Consider the following 21,706-nt stretch of genomic DNA (forward strand, 5'->3'; position numbering starts at 1 on the left):
AGTCCGAAGAGGAACATGAACAACACTTGGAGATGGTCCTAGAAACCCTTAGACACCACCAGCTATATGCCAAGTTTAGCAAATGTGAGTTTTGGCTGAAGGAAGTTGGATTCCTGGACACATCTTGTCCGCGGGAGGAATTGCCGTAGATCCCGCCAAGATTAAAACCGTTATGGAATGGCAAGCCCCAACCACTCAAACCGAGGTCCGCGCTTTTCTTGGATTAGCCGGATATTACCGCAGATTTGTAGAAGGCTTTTCGAGCATCGCTCGACCAATGACCCAACTGCTGAAAAAGGACAGAAAGTTTGAGTGGACCGATAAATGCGAAGAGAGCTTTCAACAGCTCAAGAGTAGACTGACAACAGCCCCAATACTGATCATGCCAGATATCGCAAAACCCTTTGACGTATATTGCGACGCCTCCAAGACTGGACTTGGATGCGTGCTTATGCAAGAAGGCAAGGTTGTATCCTACCTTTCAAGACAGCTCAAGCAACATGAACAGAACTACCCAACCCATGACCTCGAGCTTGCAGCCGTGGTCTTAGCCCTGAAAGTTTGGCGTCATTACCTCATGGGTAATCGATGCGAGATCTACTCCGACCACAAAAGCCTCAAATACATATTCACCCAGAAAGAGCTAAACATGAGACAACGCCGATGGATCGAACTGATCAAGGATTACGACATGGAGATTCACTACCACCCTGGCAAGGCCAATGTGGTAGCGGATGCTTTGAGTCGACTGCCGTGCCAGTTGAACTCCATGCTCGCGACCGAACAGCCCAGCTTGCATCAAGAGTTTGAACAGTTCAGATTGGAACTTGTTAGTGAGGGATTCCTAGCCAGCATAGAACTGCAACCCACCTTGGTTGGTCAGATCAAGGAAGCCCAGAAGGACAACGCTAGCATTGACGGAATAAAGAAACAGATAGCCGCAGGAAAAGCCCCCGGATTCACCGTAGACGAAGCCGGAGTGCTTTGGTACAAAGAACGTCTCTGCGTACCATCGGACTCTGACTTAAAGCAAGTCATCCTGCAAGAAGCCCATGACACCCTTTATTCAATCCACCCCGGAGGTACCAAGATGTACCAAGACCTAAAAGAACAATTTTGGTGGCACGGAATGAAGAGAGAGATCGGTAGCTATATCGCTAAGTGTGACATCTGTCAGAGAGTCAAGGCAGAACATCAACGACCCGCCGGACTATTACAACCCCTCCAGATTCCGGAATGGAAATGGGACTCCGTAGGAATGGACTTCATCACCGGACTGCCCAAATCCAGCAAAGGCAATGATTCAATATGGGTCGTGGTCGATAGATTGACCAAAGTCGCCCATTTCATCGCCGTCAAAACCACCTATCAAGGCCCAAAGCTAGCTGAACTTTACATCTCCCGAATAATCGCTCTGCACGGAACCCCCAAATCGATAGTGTCAGATAGAGGATCACAGTTCACCTCAAGGTTACGGCGAGAAAGTGCATGAAGGACTAGGCACTCGCCTAAATTTCAGCACAGCCTATCACCCTCAGACTGACGGACAGACCGAGAGAGTCAACCAGATACTGGAAGACATGTTGAGAGCTTGCGTCCTAGAATATGGATCCAAGTGGGAAGACTGCCTGCCTTACGCAGAATTCTCGTACAACAATAGCTACCAAGCCAGTTTGCAAATGGCCCCCTTTGAAGCCCTGTACGGAAGGAAGTGCCGTACCCCCCTGAACTGGTCAGAAGTCGGAGAGAGCCAAGTCTTTGGACCAGATGTCCTCCGAGAAGCCGAAGAGAAGGTGCACAAGATCCGCGAGTACCTCAAGACCGCTCAGTCAAGACAGAAGAGCTACGCCGACAAGCGACGTCGAGAGATGACCTTCGAGATTGGAGACTTTGTCTATCTCAAAGTGTCACCCCTCAAAGGAATGCAGAGATTCCAGCTGAAGGAAAGCTCGCCCCCGGATATGTCGGACCTTTCAAAGTCCTGAGCCGCCGAGGAGAAGTTTCATATCAACTTAAACTACCGGAGGAAATGTCGGCGGTGCACAATGTGTTTCACATCTCGCTACTCCGAAAGTGCCTTGAAGTCCCCGAGAAGACTGAAGTGTTCAAGAATATCGATCACCGCTCGGTGGATATCAACACGGATTTGACATACCGTGAAGTGCCTATTCGCATCCTGGAAGAAGCCTTCAGGACCACCCGCACCAGGAGTATCAAGTTTCTGAAGATTCGGTGGAGCAATCACACCGAAGATGAAGCCACTTGGGAACGCGAAGAGGACATGAAGAAGGAATACCCGGATCTCTTTAGTACCTAATTTTTTCTTTAGATCTCGGGACGAGATCTTTTGTAAGGGGAAGGGTTTGTAACATCCCAAGTTTTCAATAAAGAGACAAAGAGAGAATCACCCAAATACCAAATTTGAGAACCAACAAAAACTTTTTCTCATCATATAGTGCTATGCATATAGGTCACTTGATTGTTTACTTGAGTGTGCAATTGACCATGTTATGTGCTTATGTGTTTACACTCATACCTAAACCCTAACATTGATCTTTAGATCACCCAAATACAAGGGAAAAGAAATAAGAAAAGAAAAGAGAAAATCCATCTCCACACACACATATGGCTTATGCCATTTTTGCAAATTATTAACCAAGACTACTTTGGCTTGCACCATTAGTTTTAATTGGTTACTAAACATATTTAAACACCTTTGAACTCAAAGAAACTCAAATCAAATGAAAATCAAATGCAATTTCCAAGTTACATGCAATATGGTCACATGTGAAAATTATAACTCGATGCCTACTTTGGGCCCTGTTATTTCAAGATTTCTCAACTAAACTTTGCCCAACCTCTGCACCTCATCCAAGACAACATAAAAGTGAACAACTTTGCTCAAGCAACCCTATACAAACTCCTTACGGATTCAAAGATAGCATCAAGCAAAGTTGGGACCAGAGAACAAAGTGAAGATCATATGCATTTTGGATTTTTGCATTCCAACTCCATTTTGACCACCACCACCACCAATCTACTGCAAATAATATATGATTACACTCCACCAAAATTCAATTCAAAATTTGAAAGTCAAGTTCTTGCGGGCATTTCATCAAACACTTGGTGAGCACAAATCTGCCAAACCAAGACATGGTATTGTCCAGCGAGGTTTTAGCATAAACCATCCACACTAGGTCATCACTTGTACTCCATTGACCTTCCTCTATCCTGCCAAGCACACCAGACAAGCCCTGGTACACCATGGCATCATCATCTGATGCAAAACATGCCATGCCGTGGCATGGCATGAGCTCACCATGCCCACCTGCTCTCTGGCCCTCTCCACCGTGCACCACCTTGCCAACGAGCTTCCCCACACTCCACTGAGTCTCCACGACACCAGCCCCGGTCGATTCGTGCACCACAGTGCCCAGGAACGTGACGCCCAGACACGCCCAGGATGTACACATGCACGCCAGAGCGCGCACGGCGAGCGTCGCGGACGCGTCTGGCCACGTCGACCCCAAGCGCCTCCGTTGACCCCTCCTGCTCCTCTCTGCGCCAAACGCTTCACGACGCCACGGTGAGCCGCCCAAACACTGCCATTGGTCCGCGGGAACGCCGTGCACCTCGCCCATGCCGACGACGTCCGCCACGGACACCCAGCTCGCGAGGACGGTGACGAGCTCGCCTCGTGCCTCGTTTTCAACGCAATCACGCTTCACGTCATCGCCGGGACGTCGCCTGCCCGCGTGCGTCATCGCCAGCCCATGACCGCCGCCGTAGCACCGTCGACGAGGATGAGATCATCCATGCGCCCGGCCACCTCGCGCTGCTATAAAAGGGGCGCCCTCTCGCTCAAATTGACCACACCACCCGCTTCTCCTCTTCCCCCTGAGCCGCCTAGCCACCTCGCCTTGCTCGATTCACCACCACACCGCCCCAATTGCAAGATCGTCGCCGCCGCCAGTACACGGAGCCCGCCGGAGAAGGACGCCACCCCCGGCGACGCAACTGCTTCCCTCTGCTTCCCCTTCATCAACAACGTCGCCGCAGCTCGTCGCCGACCCTCGCCGCGCCGCCGGTGAGCCGTCGACCCCCTGCCGTCGCCGCCCGTAGCCTAGCTTCTCGTCGGAGACGACGATGCTCGTCGTCCGTTCGATCTAACTCTAATCCGACGGCCCTCTTTTCCTCATACCGGTTCGGTGTTTTAAACACACTGACGTGTGGTCCCCACACTGTCGGGCGGCCCACTGCGCCGGACGCGATGCTCGGGCCGGCCCATTTCCCTCCTCTGCTAGTTAGCCCGTTAGCGTTTCCCGCCGAAGCCCATCGTTTGAAATTTGAATTTTAGATTTTGATTATTATTCTCAGATGCTGTTTTCAAAATTAAATAGGGGAAAATCTACCAAACCAAATTTGACAAATTTTATATATTTGAAAACCTTGTCAAATTGTCTACAAAACTACACTGGCCCCAACTCAAGATCTGTTATAGAATAAATGTGATAAAAAGAACAAAACAGGGACTTTTCCATATTCAAATAATTCTTAAAAATCAACCAAATTAGATATTAAGTTGATTCCAACTCTAATAGCTCACTTTTGACTTACACTAATTGTTTATGCAATAAAATGGTGTGGTCACTTTGCATGATCAGGCCCTAGTTTAATGGAAGGATCATTTGACTAGTTTAACTAGTTGATATTGTCCAAAACTATTAAAGTAAATAATGTGGAGTTTTACACTCCATTTAAACTTGTCTCACATGAATTCATGGGATGCTTGGACCCCTGGTTTCAAGCTCTCTTATATGAATTACTTGAGATTTAAATCAAATGTAGTGTTACTTAAATAGTAGGAGGTGATCTACCTCATTTAAATTATTTTCCCAAGTAATACTTATGAAGAGGTTGACCTTGGTCAACCTAGGTCATATAATATTATTTGAGGAAATTAAATCTTAACAAGATTCAATGAGAGGAAATCATTTTTTTTACGGAGAATACACCAAGGCCAACTTATGTAATAAGCATGTTGTGTGGTAGCCTAGAGGGTGTGACCCATGTGGTGTGCATTAGTCTAGTAATTAAGCTTGTGTGGTGATTATACTTCGTATTCGTATTATAGACGCTAGTACGGAAGAGTATCAAGAGGAGGAGGAGGCTTACTCCCAAGGAGAAGAAGATCAATTTGATCAATACCACTACCAAGGCAAGCTAATATACTTGCTAAGTGCAAAGCTCTCAAGAGCTATGCATCACCCCTTTTTACCTTATGCTTAGTGGTCCTATCCCAATTTTTATTATACGAGTTTTAATGCTTTATTTTCAAAGTACTTTTTGATTGATGTTTTTACTTGGTCTAGAGTAGCATATGAGCACAAGCTTAGAGCTAGAACAAGCAATGCTAAGTTAGCACCCCTCATGATTAGTGCTATTGCTAACAAATAAAACTTGACTACTCTAGATGGGAACTTGGTGAAGTGAAGTTGTTTTTGAATGATTTTTGAAAGGTGATATGACCAAGAGAAGATGGTGATTTTTGATTTAAAACTGATATTGGTTTGGATGCGATACCTTTCCAATTTACAAGTACCCCCACAATACCTGATTATGGGTAGGGCTTAGCTGGAAGTTTGTGTGTCTTAGTATGGGTTCCCTCTGAACAAGCATCATAGGGGTTACGCCGAGGCTGCCTCCGTAGTTGAGAAATGATGTGAATTGAGGTGAATTGTACGGCCAAGCCTCGTGCGGTTCCCGGGCTGACGGTTTGTCTTCACCGGGAGGCCAAGCTCATGGGGAGAGGTGCCTATACTAGGATATATAAGTGAAAGGTTAAGGTTGATGATCCGCGTGTCGAGTTACGATGATTCGGGGTTATTCCCGACGGATGTAATCAAATGTTGTGGCACAAGTGTGCAACCTCTGCGAGTGTAAACCTATTCGAATAGCCGCGTCCACGGTTACGGACGGTTGGAAAGGCCATACAGTTTCCAATGTCATATCTTTGAAAATGATATTGAAAAGGATGATGGTGAAGTATCTTGTGGGGAATTGAATTGAAATCACCACTTGAATGGTGGGAATGACACTAATGTTCCCACTTGAGTTAGTTAGCAAAGTTGAGTCTTTTACTAAACTGTTTATGAAATAAAACTAGCTTTATGCAAATCCAACTAGAGCTTAGTACCCCCACTAGAACTGAATAGCACTTACAATAGTATTAGTTTGCGAGTACTCAACGTACTCACGGCTTTGTCCCTGGCTATTCAAATGGCCAGAGTATGAAGACGAACAGAACTATCAAGGTGAAGATCAGCGGGACGCCTACGACAACTAGGAGTCTTTGACGTCAAGCGTTGGCCTGTGGACTAGAGAGTCCTTGTATCTTACGCTTCCGCTATGAACTTGTGTTTGTTCGTTGATCAATAGATCAACTATTCGTGTAATATGGATGATGTGATTCCAAATGTAAGACCTTATGGTTTGTAATGAATGATGACTGTGATACTTAACTATTATGCCTCGCAACAACAATATTCCTGGGATTGCGATGTATGACATAATAGGCATCCGGACTTAAAAATCCGGGTGTTGACAAAGCTTAAGTCCAGCGAGATGGCTCGCAAGAAAGCCGAAAAAGAAGCCGCAGCTGTCGAGGGTCTCTGCCAAAGACTCAAGACTACTGAGGATGCTTTAAGCGAGAGAGAGGCCCGGCAAATTGAGCGTGAAAACACCATAGTGGACCACTTCGATACGCAGAAACGAAGATTCATTAGGACGATTTTACTTCACTTGCCTTTTGCTTCTGCCTTTATTTGTTTGTCTCTGATGTTGATGAACCCGTGATTTGCTCCAGCAGGGCGGATGGGTGAAGAATATACCTTGCACGAGGAGACCGAGGACCGTCTGCTCGACACTCTCTCAATCTTTGAGCTAAATGGTGACTTGGCGTGCACCAACATTTCCAATGCCCGGTCCACGTTTAAGCGCATCTTCCCCCATTTCTTCCCCAAGGAGACGCAGCCGGAGATTTTCTCTGAGCTCGTCCAACGCTTCCTGACGAAGGAAGATCCTGCTTTGGCCCATCGTCAGGGTAGCCTGAAGATTGGAGTCGAAGGGACCATCGCCTTGGTCGCTGCCAGCGGTCAGGAAGTTGACTGGGTGAAGGCTGGCACTCCCCAAGGACAGAACAAGGAAAAGTGGAAGGCTCTGGTGAGGGACGCCAAGCCCCACTCGAAGAAAATCATCGCCTATCTTGACCCGAAGTCTGTTGCGTCCACTAGCACTGTCAGGACGGAGGTCAAGTAGACCAACCCGTGTCTATTTTTCCTTTCCTTTTGTAGTTGTCGCCTTATTTTGCTAATCGCGATAACTCATGTCGACTCGCTAGGAGTCGCCTTTTATACGGACCCTCTTTTATGTATATGTATTGAATGTTAATGAAAAAGTGTTCCTTGCTGAATGATTGATGTCGATATTTATTTCTTCCAGTTGATTTTTGATAACTATACCGAAGCTGCCGGCGTTTTCTTGGACGATTCTTCGTGCGCTGACTCAATTCATCAAGAACTTTCCGATCTTCGACAGCAACTCCAAGCTATGAGGAATCAGGCTGTGATTGTTATGGACCGGTCTCGCAAATCTTCGGATCGTGAATAAGTGTGGTGACCCTGCATACCACTGCATGTTGTAGTATGCTAGTCGTTGATATAACATTCACGAAGTACCATTCCGCAAATATTACATCCCTCAGAGTAGTACAACAGAACATAGCAGGGTCCATAACTCATTCACTTATTATTACAAGCATCAAACATATATTGTCTTGGAGCTCCTCTTGGGTCCTAAGAGGGATACCCCGGGTTCGAGGCGAACCCACCTTAACTTACAATACGTAAGTTTCACTAGGTTATACATTTATTACCACGAGCAGCTAAATACTAGGTGTTCCCACCGCTCGGCTACAACTACTACTTGGTGCTTCTAGGCTTGATCTCCACCGGAAGCCTCCCCGGTTCCGTAGACTATGAGATAGTCTACGCCTTCAATACCTCCTGAGAGGTCTGGTTCTTCATAGCCGATGATCTCGGCTCCTTCAGGGTTGTCGTAGCTCTCCTCCAGACGATTCGGACAATCTAAGCAAGGGATTTAAGAGTGGGATGAGTACGAGCGTACTCAACAAGTTCATTATAGGAAAGAGGTGTTTAATGCACTACCTACGATATTAGACCAGAAAGTCTAATACCAATGCAAGTTTTGTTAAACATTTCTTCAAGAGATTGCTTTTATTTCAAAGAGCTATGTCCGTCGACCTTCACCGGTTTACTAGAACTTCATGGAGCTCCTTTCCGGCCGCGTTCGCAGTTCCTCATCCCGGAACAGTGGAGTGACAGGTCACGGCTCTTTACACTCTGCAGAGGTGTGTTGCTTTACCCATAAGAGATCTTAACCTTGGTGCCAACCGAGTCTAGTTCTCGTCCACACTTCCTTTGGTGTGAGGCCCGGTATAAGGTCTAGCCAATCATGTTCCTCTCGCTACCTCGAACACCCACCCTTTGTTGCATGCCCCGACCCCGGGTCCACGCCGGTCCCATTATTCCTGTAGATTTCAAGGTGGACCCCGACCACGACGACAGTCGTCGGGCTCTACCATACACTCCTACGCCGGTAGCTGCAACCCATCATAGACCGCAATACCGTGGGGACTTAGGACTCCCCAGCCTCACCGCTTGCTCCTTCGGGCGACAAGTGTACTACGGACTATGCCGTGGGGACTTAGGACTCCCTGAGCCTCACCGCTTTCCCCCTTGGATCACAAGTGTACTACGGTAAAGCGCATCCGTTGATGAACGAGAGGTGGAAACACTTTTGACTACTCCGTCCCACTCCGGATCTTATGGTTAACACGGGTATTACGGCACAAGAATCACTGGCGACATTTGTTGTTTAATCCTAGATGGATATAAACCCTTGCAATGGAACCTCCACCATATCAACACAATCCATGGTTCCATTGCCCACCACATAGTCATATTCATAGTTATGAAAGTAGTGATTTTGGTTTTTATGCAATAGTGATAACCATAGTACTTTGCAAGTAATTTGATAGAAATACTCAAATGACATGAGCAAGTGATGAACTTGCCTCGAACACCGCAAAGTTTTGCAGTTGGATGGTGTGGACTGACCCTTGTCCTCTGGTTCTGAAAAATAGCATCATTGTCCGATAAGGGCAATGGTTAAAGAAGCAATTATGCATGATTCTAGTTTTAGGGTTTGTTCCCCCCTTCTGATGTCGTTGTTATTTTATGAGAGGTTAGTACTAAGATGGATTTGGAGATACTCTGTTTAGGGTAAATACAACCTTGAAATATTGTCAAGGTGTTTTGAAAATCCAATAGCATTAATGGACTTATTTTCATTATTGAAAATAATATGTGTGTTTTAAATCATTATTTAAGTCCTCAAGATAGGACTTATTCTTAATTGTCTTCAAAAATTCTCTTTGATATTTTATTTAAATAGAGAATTTTATGCTGATCCTTTTTCATAATTTTAATTTATTTTTTTCAGCTTTTATCAATTTTCTATTGAATTTCAAAGTTTCATGTATTTATTGAATTGTGAAAAGTCATTTTTGCCCCTGGGCCCACCTGTCAGGGTGGCCCAGTGGGTTGGGCTAAACCAGCTCGGGTCCAACCGACCCGAGCGGTCGCTTGCTCACTCCCTCACCTCGCGCCGCTCGACCTAACCCTAATCCCCTCCGCTCTCACTAGCGACCTGCGTCGCCCGCACCGTCGCCGGCCGATTCCGGTGGTCTCCGGCCGCCATGGCTTACGCCATGGGGCGCAATCGAACCGCCAGACGACGGCGATTCGCTCCCTCCGCGTCGATTTGGAGCTGATGCTGTCCCTCGCTCGTCATCGACCCTCACCGCCATGCCTAGGGTTCGGGATCCGCTTGATCCTGTGGTTCCCCAAGCTCCGGGCGTGATGGTGATGTGGCCGCCACGATGGGGTGGTGCTGTGGCGCCGCCATGGCCTGGCTTGGCCTAGCGCCGCCGAGCCCTGGCGTGTGCCGCCGTGGCCGCCATGGTGGTTGGCCAGCTCGACCCTGGTACATCCTCCACCGCTTCTTCTCTCTTATGTCCTGTTCTTCTTCCTCTCTCAGTAGCTCTAGCCAACGCGTTCCTCCTCATGGAGGCCTGCCGTGCTGTTGCTGCTGCTCTGTTGCGCCTAGCTTGCTGTGTGGCGTGTGCTGTTGCTGCTTGTGCTACTGCCATGGATTCTAGCTACGGTGCTGCCCTATTCTGCTTATTAGCTAGGCTTAATTCTTGCTATCTTGATTGTGCACAGTTTCGTGCATGTTTCAGAGCCACATGCTTGTTGAATCTTGCATATCTGTCTTGGATCCTTCCCTATGCCTCTGTTCTAGTTACTATTCTTGCTAGACATTCATGTGTATTCAATTTGGCTGCCCTGGCCTGATTACCATGTGTATTCCTTTCAATTTGCAAGTTCCAGGGCACTGGTATGCTGTCCCTTGTGCTCAATTTCATGTGTATGCTTGATTGAGCATTACTGCTGGTTTAACTGCATGATTCAGTGATGAGCACTAAGTGCTTTACTAAATTATCTTGATCTAGAGGTTCATCCTTCCTTGGATGTGCTTCTGGATACAATCATTTAATTATCTATTTATGTGTATGTGTGTGGCACAGATCAGTGCTGGTGCTTGCTCAAGCATCGACTGATGCTTGCGATGATCCTCCGGATCATTAGCATGTGTCTGTTTCATGATTTACTTGTTATTATCAATTATCTATGTTGCCTTTATTGATTGAGTGGATAATTGATGTGAACTGTGATACAGTAATGATCATCACATTTGATTGGCTTAGGCTAGATGGATGCCCACAGTGGTTGGGAACCCTAGCCCTTCTTTGAACCCAATCGTGGTGATGATAATTGTATTTGGCTTGTTGGTTTGGCTGTTCTAGGGTTTGAGGTGACCCTGGCAGTAGTCATATGCTGCCCTAGGGTAGCTCCCCTATTTGGTGGATTTCTGTTGATGGATAGATGCTTACTGGCTAGTCACTTAGTGAATTTCCAGTAGCCTTGATGTTGATAAATAGGATAGGCACATGTTGCCTGTCAATCTGATGGTTTAGCTAGGCTAATGGGTGCCTTGGGAACCTGAATGACTACAAGGAGTAAATCCATGCTGGATTTCTCTGGTTTTGACACTGTGTTGTCACAACCAGTGTTCCCTGGTTTATTTTCCTTTTAGCCTTGGTTGTACTTGCTGGCACCAATTGGTTTAGTAACCAAATGATGATACACCCAGGGTTTTCCTACCCTTCTGTGCTCCTGTGATGCAAGCATGCTTAAGTATGAGCAAGATATGATCTTGCTCAGGCTCTTGTGTGGTATACCTCACTCCAGCTCCTAGAAATAGGTGTTGGTGTAGAGGATTGCTTCGTGATGCTTGGTTTGCTTGCCCTCGCTCCTCCTTGCAAGCTTGTGGTGCTTTACTCCATCCGGTACTTGCTCACAGCTGACAGCTTCTTGATGAATCTGTCCCCGGATGGTTTCGGTGGCTTGTTGTTCTTCCCTGTTCTAAGTGTTCTTGCTGTTCTTGGTGAACTTACCCAGGAGCTTGTGTCGATGGAATGTTTAGGGTTTGGATGGAAAAAGGTTTTATATCATTCTCACTTTGCTCTCCTAGTCGACAACTGAGCTCGGCACCATTTTGGTGACTCCCCGGCTTGTGTGTGTCTGTTGTGCATGCACATAGCCCGGTGAGCTGCCCGGTTGTGTGTGTGTGCAAGTGCCGTGCACCTAGGCTTGATTCTATCTATGGCATGGACCTCGCTCTGCGAAACTTGAGCATATCCATCTCATTCCATTGTTTGCTAACCTGCCAAGTGGCTTTGCCACTTGGCTTAATACTTGTTTATTTGTGTATGTGTGCAGGTACCAAGTGCTGATCAGGATGAATTCAAGATCAGCAAGATCATAGAATTCATGAAAATCACTTTGTAGTTAGTTTATTTAGATAACTTGTAATTTTCCTTTTCTTTTTTCTATTTATTCAATTCTTGTAATGTGTTGTAATTCCATAATTCAAATCTGAATATTGTAAAGACAATGTATAATGTGTGTGATTATCAATAAAGCTCAATTTTTCCTTAATGAGCTTTAAGTAATTGTTGTATTACTTATATTCTTGCTTAATGATAATTGTTTATTAAATTATCTCAAATTTGAATTATGTGATAACCATTTAATGTTTGAATTTGAAATTCAAATTCAAAGTTGTTTGAATTCATTCAAACAACTTAACTTGTAATTCAATCATGCAACTTAAGATTTTTAATGCAATATCACTCTCTCTTCTCAAAACCCTAATTTTAGACAAGTAGGAACAAGTTCATCGCACTCTCGAAACCCTAACCCTGTAAGGTGTCGAGAGAGAAACTTGTCCCCCTTCGATGCAGTTTTTGTTTAAAAGTGCGAAATTTCCCCGTAAGTTACAATGCAATGCACATCTCTTTCTAAATATACCCCTCGATCGTCTCTAAACCTGGGATATTACAGCCTTTCCCCCTTAAAGAAAACTTCGTCCCGAAGTTGTGGTGGTAATACCTGAAAAGTTCGGGGTATGTTTTCCTCAGGTCTTCCTCTTTTTCCCAAGTAGCTTCCCTCTCGGGATGATGCTTCCATTGTATCTTGCGATATTTTATGGCTCGATTCCTCGAGTTGTTTCAGCTTTCCTCGAGAATCTTTGCTCGGCTTCTCGATGTACGTCAAATCTGGTTGTAATTCAAGTTCTTCATGTGATACCGGCTCATCTCGGGGTCTTCAAACACTTTCTCGAGTTGCGACACATGGAATACGTTGTGAACTCCGAGATAACCTTCCCGGTAGTTCCAATTCGAAGGCTAACCCTCGGTTTTGACTCAGAATCTTGAAAGGTCCGATGTATCTAGGGTTGAGCTTTCCTTTTACTCCAAACCTCTGGAGTCCTTTCATCGGGCTCACCTTAAGGTATACCATGTCTCCAACTCGTGGCTCCCATGTTCTCCTCTTTTGATCGGCATAACTCTTCCTGTCGGCTCCGGGCTATTTTGAGCCTATCTCTCGATGATGTCAATGATTTGTTGCTTTTCCTTGACATAATCAGGGTTGAACTCTTTGCTTGCTCCGGCTTCATACCAACATATCGGGGATCTACACTTCCTTCCGTAGAGAGCTTCAAACGGTGCCATCTTGATGCTGCTTTGATAGCTATTATTGTATGAAAACTCTGCTAGTGGCAAGTGCTCCTCCCATGATCCTCCGAAATCTAGGGCACAAGCCCTAAGCATATCCTCTAGGATCTGGTTGGTTCTCTCGGTTTGTCCACCGGTCTGGGGATGATAAGCGGTACTATAGTCCAACTTGGATCCTAAAGCTTCGTGTAGTTGCTTCCATAATGCTGATGTGAACACGGATCCTCGATCCGACACGATCTTCTTGGGCACTCCATGCTTACTCACGATCTCTTTGATGTAAAGATCGATGAGTTTCTCTCCTTTATCCCGCTGATTTACCGCTAAGAAGTGTGCACTCTTCGTCAACCGGTCCACGATTACCCATATCATGTCCTTCTTTTTATTGGTCATGGGTAGTCCGGTGATGAAATCCATCCCTATTTCTTCCCATTTCCACTCTGGTATAGGTAAAGGTTGTAACTTTCCTGCCGGACTTTGGTGTTCAGCCTTCACCCTTTGGCAGGTATGACATTCCGCCACATATTGTGCTATCTCTCTCTTCATGTTGTTCCACCAGAATAACTCCTTTAGATCCATGTACATCTTCGTACTTCCCGGATGAATAGAGTATGGTGTTTGATGGGCTTCCCGGAGTATTACTTCCTTGATTTCAGCAATATCTGGAACACAAATTCTCTTCTGGAACCATAGTGATCCTGATTCTCCTCGGTGAAATTCTGATGGTCTTCCTTCATCTATCCTTCTCATCTCCTCCAGGATGAATGGATCGTCTAGCTGACCCATCATTATCTCATTCTTCAAGTTGACATTAAGCTCATCGGCTACTTGTAAAGCCGATAGTCCTTCATGAGCTTCCTTCTCCCAAAGTTGTATCTGAGCTTGGCTTATTTCCTTCCTCAACTCCGGTGATAACTCTTGTTCCACTCCTCCAGTGCTCTTCCTACTCAAAGCATCTGCTACAACATTGGCCTTCCCTGGAGTGTAATTGATGGTCAAATCATAATCCTTGATCAATTCTAGCCATCTTTTCTGTCTCATGTTGAGTTCCTTCTGAGTGAAGAAATATTTGAGACTCTTATGATCTGTATAGAGCTCACACTTGGCTCCATAAAGGAAATGTCTCCATGTTTTGAGTGCAAATACAACTGCTGCTAGCTCTAAATCATGTGTTGGATAATTCACTTCATGAGGTCTGAGTTGCCTCGATCCATAAGATATCACTTTCCGATCTTGCATGAGTACGCAACCCAATCCATGTTTGGATGCGTCACAGTACACGGTGTAATCCTTGCCAACTTCTGGAACTGCTAACACCGGTGCCGTGGTGAGTTTCTCTTTTAGAGTTTGAAAACTCTTCTCACACTCCTCTCGTCCACACAAATGGTGTGTTCTTTCTTAACAGCTTCGTCATTGGTCCTGCTATCTTGGAGAATCCTTCAATGAATCTCCGGTAATAACCTGCCATTCCTAGGAATCCTCGGATTTCCTTGACAGTCTTGGGTGCTTCCCATTCTAAAACTGCTGCGACCTTGCTTGGGTTAACAGCTATTCCATCTTTGCTAATGACATGACCAAGAAATTCCACTTGACCTAGCCAAAATTCACACTTGCTAAATTTGGCATAGAGTTGATGTTCTCTTAGTGTTTGCAACACTAATCTCAAATGTTCAGCATGTTCGGCCTTGTTCTTGGAATAGATCAAGATATCATCAATGAATACAATGAAAAATTTGTCTAGATATGGCATGAAAATCTTATTCATGAGATTCATGAATATTGCTGGGGCATTGGTTAATCCAAAAGGTACTACAAGGTATTCGTGATGTCCGTACCTTGAAACAAAGGCAGTTTTCAGAACGTCTTCCTTCTTGATCTTTATCTGGTGATAACCGGATCTTAGATCAATTTTGGAAAAGACTCCCGAGCCTCTAACTTGATCAAATAGATCTTGAATTCTTGGAAGTGGATACTTGTTCTTGATTGTGACATTGTTCAAATTTCTGTAGTCTCCGCACATCCTTCTACCACCATCTCTTTTATCCACGAAGATTACAGGTGATCCCCATGGTGAAACACTTTCTTGTATAAATCCTTTCTGTTCCAAGTCATCCAATTGCTCCTTAAGTTCTTTCAACTCCTTGGGCCCCATCTTGTATGGTGCCTTAGCAATCGGAGCTGTTCCTGGAATTAGGTCGATAGTGAATTCTATCTCCCTATCTGGTGGCATACCAGGTAATTCCGCAGGAAACACATCCTGGAATTCATTCACTACCGGTATGTCTTCCAATTTCACTTCCTTCATGCTGTTCAGCTGTAGCTCCACTTCAATCTGTGTATGTTTGTCGCCTTGGTAAATCATTCTACTTCCATCGGGGCTTTTCAACGATACCGTCTTATTCACACAGTCGATCAATGCTCCATTAGCTTCCAACCAGTTCATACCAAGAATGACATCAATGTCCTTCATCGGTAAAATGAACAGGTCCGCGTCAAACGCGCACTTATTGATCATGATGACTTGTTTTTGTTTGGTATGGGTTACTACTATCGTTCCCCCGCGAAAGTATGGTTATGGGTGTATCTAACTTAGTGCAACTAATCCCATGTTTGATGATGAATTGTTGAGAAATGAATGATGTAGTTGCACCAAGTATCAAAAAGTACTTTGCCAGGATGAGTGAGTATCTGGAGCGTACCTATCACCGCCTGATCGGAGTTGACCACCTCCTCCAGACTGGTTCAGTTCAGCTTGCCGAAGGGCTTCTTATTCTTCCAGTTCCCTCCGGTGTTTCCTCCTCGGCTTCCACCTCCTCCAGACTGACTTCCTCCGGTGTTTCTCTTGGGGCAGTCCTTCAGCATGTGCCCCTCCTGACGACAACCAAAGCATATAATCCTTGGTTTCTTGCAATCCTTGGCGAAATGCCCTGTGAGTCCACGACTTCTGCAAACTATTTGATTTGCAGTACCGGAATGCTTGGTTCTTCCTACTACCGTAGTAGTTGCTGTTGTTGTTGTTGTTGTTGTTGTATCTGGGCTTGAAACTCAAGCTGGTATTAGGCTTGTTACTAACAAACCTCTTAGGCTCAAACTTGGCCTTTTTCCTTTTCTCTTCCTGCAGTTGTTTGAAATCATCTTCCGCAGTGATGGCCGCATCCACCAACTCTTGAAACTCCGTCGCTCTCATCATACGGAGCTGTACTTTGAACTGGGGACTTAACCCCCTCAGAAACCTTTTCTTCTTCTTGTCCTCAGTGTTGACTTCTTCAACAACATACCATGACAGCTTAGAGAATTCCCTGACATAGGTCAGGATGGCCTTGTCCTTTTGCTCGAGACTTTCAAATTCTCGACGCTTCAGTTCCACAATACTTTCAGGGACATTGGATTCCCTGAACTTCTTGGCAAACTCCTCCCAGGTAAATACCTTTCCAGCCGGATAAACGGCTACTATATTGTCCCACCATGATGCGGCAGGTCCACACAGCAGGTGGGTAGCATAACGGACCTTCTCTTGGTCATTGCATCCAACGGTATTGAGCTTTCGCTCGGTATCCATAAGCCAATCTTCCGCGTCCATTGGCTCGGGCGCGTATGCGAAAGATATAGGCTTGGTGTTCTGGAAGTCTGCTAAGGTGACTCCCGGGTTCTCGGGTCTCTCTACCCGGTTCTGTTGCAGCAGCTCTTGAAAGAATTTGTTTTGCTGCTCCAACGTCACACGTTGTCGTTCCTCCACCAGCTGCATGTACTGGACGAAATTCTGCTGCGTCATGGGTGGTGGTGGTGGTGGAAACTGATTCCTGGCTGCTTTGTCAGCCTCTTCCTTTTGCTTCGCCTCGCGCTCCATGCGCTGCGCTTCGCTCTCCTCTCCTATTGGTCCCGACATAACCCCCTAGTTCTGCAACACAAGATGACACTCATAATTACTCCATGCGCAAGTTTTCTGAGCTCAACACTGTGCACAGAACTAGTCACGCAATGGAAATCAAGAAGCAAATCCAAATCATACAAAACTTATACCATATATTTACATACTTAAGTGGTCTTATTACAATACTCAAGTCGATGTGAGTATGCAAACTCACTTATTAAAGTATATGTACAAATTTCTACAAAATATTACACACTACAATACGTGGTACTTGTGTATTGTAGTCCTGCTTCCCTTGGTAATCTCTAGTCGATCTTCACTCCCGATACATTCCAGGCTTCCATCCGGTCGAACGTGTCGTTCTCCTGACAAAACCTGGAACATAAGGTCTCCCCGTTGGCTGGTAGTCGGAATCAGATGATGATCCTAGGGAGAAATCAGTGTTCACGAACTGATCATTCAGTGCATCGTAGTCCACCCATCGGGTATACTACCCAGTACCTACACCATAGGTATTTCCTACATTCGTATCCGACTCAACCTGTGTCGGATACCCTCCAACTTCTTCCTCATTCCACGGATAACTTTGGTGCTGAGGTACTATGAGTTCCAGTATCAGACCCCCAACGCCAACCCGTGGAGTTCTCTATAGGAGTCACGGAACGCTGATTGTTTCCGGATTCCTCTCCGCCCTCATATCCCCCATAGGAACTTCCCAGATAGTTCCCGGTGTGTAACAGTGTAGCTTCACGCTCAAGAGGATCTATACTAATGTAGTCACCAGCTGAGTAGACTGGTGTGTGCACCTCCTTCTCCATAGGTTCTTTCCCCTTAGTCTCCTCCTTGGGTTCAGTAAACTCTTCTAGCATTGTATCAATTGCTCCCGTCAAATGATGGTTCAACTGAAAGAACAACGATAGTAAGTTGCGGCTATTGTCCATGTATTTTGCGGCTTCTGCTGGTTTGCGTTTTGCATATTTAAAATGGTTCAGCATGGGATCATCGTCCTCCTCCATATGAGGAATGTGTGTGAATTCGGAACCCATAAGCTCTTTCGTCTTGTGCTCCCGAATATCGGTTATGGCTCTCATCACGGCTATATGGTAGGCTGTGTTCATAGTTCTGGCTTCCCCTGCTGGCATTACTACGCTCATTCCCAAAGATTCGGGAAGTCGCAGCCCTACCCTACACTTGGCCAATACAGTACCATCATAGTACATGTATTTCTTTACTTGAATCTGGGGATCACACCCGAATTCAAGTAACATGGCACGTAGAATATCTGCAAGTCCTCCTTCATATTCACTCAGTGTGGAATCCATCACTTTCACGTTTCGTCCCGGACGTGAACTTGCCATTGTGGGTTGTAGATAATAGAAAGAATATAAGATTAGTAATAATGCATCATAATAGTGATAATAAAAAATTATCGCACTAAAAGATACGATTGTTGTATTCTAAATTGAATATACACCATATTTTTAGAGAATTCTTTACTAGTCCTATTTGACTCCTAACGTTCGGTCCCATTTACTAGGTTCCAACCTAAGGTCAAAGCTTTTGCTCTGATACCAACTGTGGTGACCCTGCATACCACTGCATGTTGTAGTATGCTAGTCGTTGATATAACATTCACGAAGTACCATTCCGCAAATATTACATCCCTCAGAGTAGTACAACAGAACATAGCAGGGTCCATAACTTATTCACTTATTATTACAAGCATCAAACATATATTGTCTTGGAGCTCCTCTTGGGTCCTAAGAGGGATACCCCTGGGTTCGAGGCGAACCCACCTTAACTTACAATACAGAAGTTTCACTAGGTTATACATTTATTACCACGAGCGGCTAAATACTAGGTGTTCCCACTGCTCGGCTACAACTACTACTTGGTGCTTCTAGGCTTGATCTCCACCGGAAGCCTCCCCGGTTCCGTAGACTATGAGATAGTCTATGCCTTCAATACCTCCTGAGAGGTCTGGTTCTTCATAGACGATGATCTCGGCTCCTTCAGGGTTGTCGTAGCTCTCCTCCAGACGATTCAGACAATCTAAGCAAGGGATTTAAGAGTGGGATGAGTACGAGTGTACTCAACAAGTTCATTATAGGAAAGAGGTGTTTAATGCACTACCTACGATATTAGACCAGAAAGTCTAATACCAATGCAAGTTTTGTTAAACATTTCTTCAAGAGATTGCTTTTATTTCAAAGAGCTATGTCCGTCAGCCTTCACCGGTTTACTAGAACTTCATGGAGCTCCTTTCCGGCCGCGTTCGCAGTTCCTCATCCTGGAACAGGGAGTGACAGGTCACAGTTCTTTACACTCTGCAGAGGTGTGTTGCTTTACCCATGATCTTAACCTTGGTGCCAACCGAGTCTAGTTCTCGTCCACACTTCCTTTGGTGTGAGGCCCGGTATAAGGTCTAGCCAATCATGTTCCTCCGCTACCTCGAACACCCACCCTTTGTTGCATGCCCCGACCCTGGGTCCACGCCGGTCCCATTATTCCTGTAGATTTCAAGGTGGACCCCGACCACGACGACAGTGCTGGGCTCTACCATACACTCCTACGCCGGTAGCTGCAACCCATCATAGACCGCAATACCGTGGGGACTTAGGACTCCCCAGCCTCACCGCTTGCTCCTTCGGGCGACAAGTGTACTACGGACTATGCCGTGGGGACTTAGGACTCCCCAGCCTCACCGCTTGCCCCCTTGGATCACAAGTGTACTACGGTAAAGCGCATCCGTTGATGAACGAGAGGTGGAAACACTTTTGACTACTCCGTCCCACTCCGGATCTTATGGTTAACACGGGTATTATGGTTAACACGGGTATTATGAGTTCCAGTATCACTGGCGACATTTGTTGTTTAATCCTAGATGGATATAAACCCTTGCAATGGAACCTCCACCATATCAACACAATCCATGGTTCCATTTCCCACCACATAGTCATATTCATAGTTATGAAAGTAGTGATTTTGGTTTTTATGCAATAGTGATAACCATAGTACTTTGCAAGTAATTTGATAGAAATACTCAAATGACATGAGCAAGTGATGAACTTGCTCGAACACCGCAAAGTTTTGCGGTTGGATGGTGTGGACTGACCCTTGTCCTCTGGTTCTGAAAAATAGCATCATTGTCCGATAAGGGCAATGGTTAAAGAAGCAATTATGCATGATTCCAGTTTTAGGGTTTGTTCCCCCCTTCCGATGTCGTTGTTATTTTATGAGAGGTTAGTACTAAGATGAATTTGGAGATACTCTGTTTAGGGTAAATACAACCTTGAAATATTGTCAAGGTGTTTTGAAAATCCAATAGCATTAATGGACTTATTTTCATTATTGAAAATAATATGTGTGTTTTAAATCATTATTTAAATCCTCAAGATAGGACTTATTCTTAATTGTCTTCAAAAATTCTATTTGATATTTTATTTAAATAGAGAATTTTATGCTGATCCTTTTTCATATTTTTAATTTATTTTTTCAGCTTTTATCAATTTTCTATTGAATTTCAAAATTTCATGTATTTATTGAATTGTGAAAAGTCATTTTTGCCCCTGGGCCCACCTGTCAGGGTGGCCCAGTGGGTTGGGCTAAACCAGCTCGGGTCCAACCGACCCGAGCGGTCGCTTGCTCACTCCCTCACCTCGCGCCGCTCGACCTAACCCTAATCCCCTCCGCTCTCACTGGCGACCTACGTCGCCCGCACCGTCGCCGGCCGATTCCGGCGGTCTCCGGCCGCCATGGCTTACGCCATGGGGCGCAATCGAACCGCCAGACGACGGCGATTCGCTCCCTCCGCGTCGATTTGGAGCTGATGCTGTCCCTCGCTCGTCATCGACCCTCACCGCCATGCCTAGGGTTCGGGATCCGCTTGATCCCGTGGTTCCCCAAGCTCCGGGCGTGATGGTGATGTGGCCGCCACGATGGGGTGGTGCTGTGGCGCCTCCATGGCCTGGCTTGGCCTGGCGCCGCCCGCCCTGGCGTGTGCCGCCGTGGCTGCCATGGTGGTTGGCCAGCTCGACCCTGGTACGTCCTCCACCGCTTCTTCTCTCTTATGTCCTGTTCTTCTTCCTCTCTCAGTAGCTCTAGCCAAGGCGTTCCTCCTCATGGAGGCCTGCCGTGCCGTTGCTGCTGCTCTGTTGCGCCTAGCTTGCTGTGTGGCGTGTGCTGTTGCTGCTTGTGCTACTGCCATGGATTCTAGCTACGGTGCTGCCCTATTCTGCTTATTAGCTAGGCTTAATTCTTGCTATCTTGATTGTGCACAGTTATGTGCATGTTTCAGAGCCACATGCTTGTTGAATCTTGCATATCTGTCTTGGATCCTTCCCTATGCCTCTGTTCTAGTTACTATTCTTGCTAGACATTCATGTGTATTCAATTTGGCTGCCCTGGCCTGATTACCATGTGTATTCCTTGCAATTTGCAAGTTCCAGGGCACTGGTATGCTGTCCCTTGTGCTCAATTTCATGTGTATGCTTGATTGAGCATTACTGCTGGTTTAACTGCATGATTCAGTGATGAGCACTAAGTGCTTTACT

General features: G+C 45.7%; 1 pseudogene; it reads left to right on the forward strand.

Moving 5' to 3' along the window:
• The first annotated feature begins 10,100 nt into the window (after positions 1-10,100).
• LOC124672545 overlaps positions 10,101-21,706 on the forward strand; it is a 38,793-nt pseudogene continuing 27,187 nt past the window's right edge.

The sequence above is a fragment of the Lolium rigidum genome, chromosome 7 (assembly GCF_022539505.1).
Source record: "Lolium rigidum isolate FL_2022 chromosome 7, APGP_CSIRO_Lrig_0.1, whole genome shotgun sequence".
Taxonomy (NCBI): Eukaryota; Viridiplantae; Streptophyta; class Magnoliopsida; order Poales; family Poaceae; genus Lolium; species Lolium rigidum.